This window comes from Gossypium hirsutum, chromosome A12 (genome assembly GCF_007990345.1).
Source record: "Gossypium hirsutum isolate 1008001.06 chromosome A12, Gossypium_hirsutum_v2.1, whole genome shotgun sequence".
NCBI lineage: Eukaryota > Viridiplantae > Streptophyta > Magnoliopsida > Malvales > Malvaceae > Gossypium > Gossypium hirsutum.
In genome coordinates this window covers 6385270-6392047 of record NC_053435.1, presented here as the reverse complement: position 1 = coordinate 6392047, position 6778 = coordinate 6385270, and positions in this window count along the sequence as shown.

Here is a 6778-nt window from a genome sequence, read left to right as displayed (position 1 = left end):
AGAATAATGTCTGGCCGCATTCTCCGCAACTTCTGTTGGACTGGTTTGCAATCCTGTCTTATCGGAAGACGATGTACTACAATGTCAGTACTCAATCTGGGCATATCTTGATATGACCATGCGAAGATATCCTTGAACTCTCGAAGTAACTCAACCAGACCATGCCTTGTGTCCTCGATAATCAGTGTTCCAATTTTCAACTCCTTCCCTTCCTCTAGGGCTATATTTTCTATTGCCTCTTTTTCATGTGGCATAATTCGTTTTTCCTCCTATTTTACCATTCTTAACAGATCAGGAGACACATCACAATCTTGAACATCTTCAAAATCCTGAGATTCCTCTAAACACATGTCTTGCTCACAAGAGAAATCAGGAGTTGCGGTATCAGTGCTCATATCATTGATATTTAGGGACCTGTGGGGGTATGAAAGAATATACAAAGAATAAATGAATCTAAGAATGATTGTTTATGTGCTATGAATGAAAGAATGAGAATTGCAAAAGTTTAACGAAATATTGATTAAAAAGAAACCATATTCGTCCAAATTGATAATAAAGTTATGTTTTATTAAAATAATAATAGATGATCATAAGCATTTTTCACAAACGTAATCTTACTACTCCTAGGCCCTAGAGTAACAAACATGTTTCGAGAATTACTCTGAAAAATTCCTAAAGACTACAGGAAGGTCCTCCACAGTCTAATTGTTCAGAGAGCTCCCCAATTCGTAAGGGCGAATGCCCTCGAGGCTACCTTACTCCAATCCCTCATTGTGTACAGCATTAATATGATGACTTTCTTCTACCAGTAACCCTCTTGACTTAAAGAATTTGGATATAGATGGGAATGTCATCGGTTCCCACTCCACTTCTCCTTCGTTTAAACGTGCCTTTCTTCTCGCTTGGCGCTTCTCAGTCTCCTGCCTCCGTTGCTTATGGTCTGGCTTGAAGCCCAAACCAAAGCTATCTTTCTTCTCAATCAGTTCTGGGATTTGAACCCCTCCTTACAACTGTCTTCCTAGTCCTTTTCCTAACAATGCTCCCTTCCCCATCATCATTTGCAGGGCCATCCTTGTGGCTCTAGACATTTTGGGTACTGGCACCTCACTTCCTTCCAAAATGAAGGTTGCATTAATGATTTCTAAAGAGTGGAAAGAACACTCAATAGCCTCTTCATTCGCCTCGACATAAGGGGCCTTGCTAGTGACTGCTGCTATAATGTCCTCCTTCACATTGATGGTTATTAACCGTCTATCTGTCACTAACTTCAATTTTGGGTGCATTGAGGAAGGCACCGCTCTCACCGAGTGTATCCATGGTCTCCCCAATAAACAATTATAGGAAGGCTTGATATCCATCACCAAGAAATCAACTTCATATATATTTGGCCCAATTTCTAAAGGGATGTCAATTCGTCCCATCACTTTCCTTTCGGTTCCATCGAAGGCTCTTACCACATTGTGACATGTTTTCATATGCGAACTGTCAATGGGTAATCTGTTCAATGTGGATAATGGAAGGATGTTCAAAGCCAACCCGTTATCAATGAGTACACTTGGAAGCATGTATCTCTTGCACCGAGTAGTGATGTGCAAGGCCTTGGTTGACCCTATGCCCCCAGGTGGAATTTCATCATCATTGAAGTAGATGAAATTGTCAGCACTGATGTTATTCACCAACCGGTCCAACTTGTTAACGGATATGTCGTGGGTGACATATGTTTCGTTAAGTACCCTCAACAATGCATCCCGATGCACCTCAGAACTCAGAAGTAGGGCTAATACTGATATACGCGCTGGCTGTCTACGCAACTGCTTGACCATACTATACTCACTATGCTTAAGGAACTTTAGAAACTCCTTAGCCTCCTCCTCCTTTACCAACTCCTTGACAGGCATTTCAACCTCTTTCTTTTTCTCAACGTCAACATCCTTTGTTTTCGTGGGCTCCACTCTGATGCCCCCTCATCACAACGCTTCCCACTTCGTGTATGAAAACCTTCATTTTGCACGCCCCTAGACGCACTGGCTATACTCTCCCCCTCAAGTACTGTTACACTGCAGTCATAGCTCCATGGCACCCTCTTGTCATCCTTGTAAGGGAAACGAGTGGGTTTATGGATGACGACCTTGGGCTCGGTTTGCGCCCCCACTTCATTATTCCCCGACAAGGAAATAATAATTCTTGGTCGGCTGGTTCCTTGTCGTTCATTTTCCAGCACACATATTTGTCTTTTGCAAAAACTACCCTAAAAAATCTGTAGCTCTTTGTTAACCATAAAGCCTTGCACCACGGCCTTAAACTCTTCACAATTTTGGATCATATGACCCACCTCTCCATGGAATTCACAATAGTTCCCCATTCTTTCTCTACCTTTTCCAGAGGTCAACATACCTCTCTTCACCATCTCCTCCCATATTACTTTCATGGGTGTATCCACCTTAGCAATATCTTCCTTGATGCTTTCTTCCCTAGTTTCATCAATGGCATTCACTCCTTGATTGCCATGATCTAGTAACAGATTTTCAGCATTAGGGGTACTGTCGAATTTCACAACCCCCATCTTGATAAGCCTCTCCACGGCCTTCTTGAATCCGGTGCAGTTTTCAATCTAATGCCCCGGTATTCCCGCATGATATTCGCATTTAGCATTTACATTATACCATTTAGGGTACGGTGGCTGTAGGGGTTTCAAGTGAAATGGAGCAATGGCATGTGCATCGTATAAGCTTTGATAAAGCTCACGATACGTCACAGGGATGGGCGTCAATTGCATCCTTTTCGAATTCTGTCTTGTACCCGATTCCTGTTTTTGAGTACTCTGTTGCTCGACCGCAGCTGCTTTGGGCTAACCAACTTTGATTGCCCTCGAGTTAAAACTATTCATATTATTCACCTCGTTGTCCTTTCTCCTTAGGGCCGATCTTTTAGCCGTTTCCCTCTCAATTTTACCGCCCCTTATGGCGTTCTCAATCATGTCTCCTGCCATAACTATATCCGCGAAACTTTTTGTGGTGCTTCCAATCATGTGAGTGATGAACGACGCTTTCAAAGTGTTGATAAACAACATGGTGGTCTCCTTTTCTAACAGTGGTGGTTGTACTTGCATTGCCACTTCCCTCCATCATTGTGCATATTGCCTAAAACTTTCATTAGGCTTTTTCTCCATGTTTTGAAACGTTATCCTGTTCGGCGTCATATCAGTCACATGGTTGTACTGTTGCATGAAGGCTTGTGCAAGATCTCTCCATGAACCGATTCTTGCATGGCTCAACTGATTGTACCACCTAGCCGCTGCTCCTACTAAGCTGTCTTGAAAACAATGGATCAATAGTTGATCATTATTCACATACCCAGTCATTCTCCTACAAAACATTGTTATATGTGCCTCTGGGCAAGTAGTCTCGTTGTACTTTTCAAACTCCGGCATCTTAAATTTGTGAGGAAGCACCAAGTCTGGGACCAAACTTAAGTCTTTGGCATCAATATGATGATTGCCAGCGTCTTCCAAAACTCTAAAATTCTCCTCTAACCACTTGCAATGATCCTCCAACCACTTGCAACGATCCTCCAACTGTTTTGAGGATTCAGTTTCCATTCTTTCCCTCTCCATCATATCCAGGTCAGGAGTGATAGGGTTTATCGGGCTATCGCCCAAATTATTCCCGACCCAAATGGGAAATTCACGGGGATTCCAGTATCAACCGGCCCATGTTGAGACCTTACAGTGATAGATGGCCTCTTAGGATGTGCCTCGGTTTGCAGTGGCACATGAGGCGAAGTAAAACCCAGAGGATGATCCTCACCTTCCTCACCAGTGATAGCCACGGGGGCTTTCCCTTTATCAGTGGCCCTTAGCAGCTGAGCCATTTCAGCCATCATATTCCTCTAAGCCTCTAGCATTAGCTCCCTCATGTCATTCTGTATTTTGGCCAACTGCTCTTGCAATTGGTCTTGCATATCCTTTTGCAATTGTTCGAACCTTTGATCCATACTCTTACTTTTAGTGCGAGTGCCGTAAGGATGTGTGATTTCTAGATTTTCTTTTCTACCTCTCTCTCTGGAAGTAAACTTTAACTAATTAGGGTCTTTTTATAACTTTGAATGCATATGATGTGATGTAATGCAAATGCATGAATGCAAAAAGGCATCGATCTTGATTCAATCTCATTTAGAAAACTTTATTTAGAAAACGAATATCTTTATATATAAATGGATTACATATACGCCTTTGCCCTAATGCGCAAAGTTCTAACTTGATCTAATAAATGGGCTAACTTTCGACCTTTATCAGACGCTGACTCATACATCATACTCAATGCGTCAGCTCATACTGCTAAGTCTCGAACATATTCAACAATATCTCAAATCTAGGCTATAGCCTCCCCAATAATGTAATCCCTATCTCTGACTTGACCCTTAACTTGATGGAGCTCTCCTTTTATAGAATCTTTTTGTTCCTCGACCTGCTCAATCCGAAGTTCACCATCATGCAATGCCACTTCCAAATCTTCAACCTTACTTTTTAGCTCTTTTAACTCGACCGTAGGATCATGGTTTTGGTGCCAACAAAGGGATCTTCCAAGCTCAGTTACCTTAGTCTTCAACCCTTTATTCTCTTTCTCTAATGCCAAATTCTACGACCGCATCTCTTGGAACTTCCTCTCTCAATACTCGGCTCTAGCTCTTTCCTCTTGAACTTTTTTCTGCCACCCCACTCGCTTTAAAGATACTTGTGCCTTATTGTACTCCTCTTTTAAATCATCTCGGTCTTCCTCAATCTTCCTCTTTTCCTTCCTAACTTTTTCAACCTCCTTCTTTTGTAGGTCAACATCTAGACTGAGGTACATCTTCTCCTCCTCAAGTTTTTTTATCTTCTTTCCGAGTTCCAAATTCTTTCTATTAAATTCTTGCTTCATGATTTCAAGCTCTGAGGGTATCACTTGTAGATATTCCTCCATTGGTCGAACTTTCTCCATTTTTGTCATAGGGACATTATCGTTAATCCTTCTATTCCCCCACTCGACATATTCCAGTGTCGTAGCAGGATTAATGGCCACTCCCTTTAACCGACAAGTCTTGTTCCAAGTACTAGAAACCTCGCTAACCTTCCTCTTATAATCGGCTCCTCTGTATACAAACTCACTTTGAGCCAACCCATGAGTCGCTGGTACGAACTGTTTCAATCCATGCTGCCTCAGCACGAGCAAAGGGGCATAACCAATGGCACCCTAAATTCCCAATAGGGGAACCCAACCAAAGCTGCCGCATCGATAAAGTATCTCACTAGGAACCATCCATGGAGCTCTCCACTCAACATCCTCCGACTGAAGATTCCGAAGTAATGCTATCCAATTCTCTTCCGGCATATCCACTTTTCTGGATGAGGCTACTATATCTTTCACTAGGGAGTAGTTCTTAAAGAAAACTCGACAAACAATCCCATTAATTAATCGGAAGTGACTGTAGAACCAAGTCAAAAGTAACTGAGCACACCCTATAAACCTGCTTGCACCAGCCCTCCTACATGCACCTAAGGACCTAAATGTCTCCGCCAAAATCGCAGGGACGGAAGTGACCCTTTTACTGAGTCGATGAAAAAGATCCGTGGTTGCCTCGTCCACATATCCCAAATCCCTAGGGAAAATCATCAGCCCATACAAACTTAAGGCAAAAATGTCTACCTTCTTCGTCTCATCAGGGTGTGTCAAAATCAGATCTTTCAAAGCATCCCATGAAATGCACTTGCACTCACCCTTCTCTTTAATTCTGGCCGTGATCCACTTCTCGCTCATCCCCGTAATGGTCATTAATTTCTTCCAAAAGGTAGAGATACAAGCAGCTCAAGAATAGATCCTATCACTCTGAAACCTGGGACAACGAAGTAAGGCAGTATACTCCTCCAACGTAGGTACCAAGTCTACTTCCCCAAAAGTGAAGCAACTGTATGCCGGGTTTCGCAAGTGCTCATCTACCTGAATATCGAGCAAGTAAGGTAAATCTCCGTAATTATCATAGAATAACTGATTGGTCTCATTGCCCCACTGATCCCAAATTTCCTTAAGCTCTTGGAGATTATTCTGTGTGACACTAATACGAGTATAATCTGACAGCTCCGACACATATCCCATAGTTATACTGTCTCCCTTTTCTAGCTGAGTTTGCTCTGACCATCTATGAACATCGGCATTGTCCTCCACTCTATCAAGAAGTCCGTTCTCCATAATAAAACTTCCTAACTTAGAAACTGATCGTGAATCGATACCTTTGTAAATGCAAATGACATGCAAACAAAAGAAAAGAAATAGTTAGTATCACATGTTATCAATAAATCTTAACAATAATTTATAAGGGTAATATCTAAAGTATAGCTCTAACTAAGTTGGGCTTTTACGGTTTTTCTATAAGAGGTTGGTTCTAAAGTTTGAGGTACCCGAACCAGCAGATTCTTCGATTCTCACCATTATAGGCTCATTTGAAACGAGTTCAGTTCAGGGGAATACATTTCCCTATGGCTACTTTGAAAAACGAAAACAGGAGTCGCCACCAATCTTTTTAGGTGTTATTGGATCACCTTTTAAAACATTTTGTTTAAAAATCATTAGTTTTGGTCTACGAAATCAGAAAACGGGTTCGGGACCCGGTTACGTACGAGGAAGGGTTAGCACCCTCGTAACGCCCAAAAATTGGTACCTAATTGATTATCAAAATGTCTTTAATGTCGAAAATTTAAAAAATTTAAGATGCAATCCTTTTTTAAATATTTTTTACTTTGAAA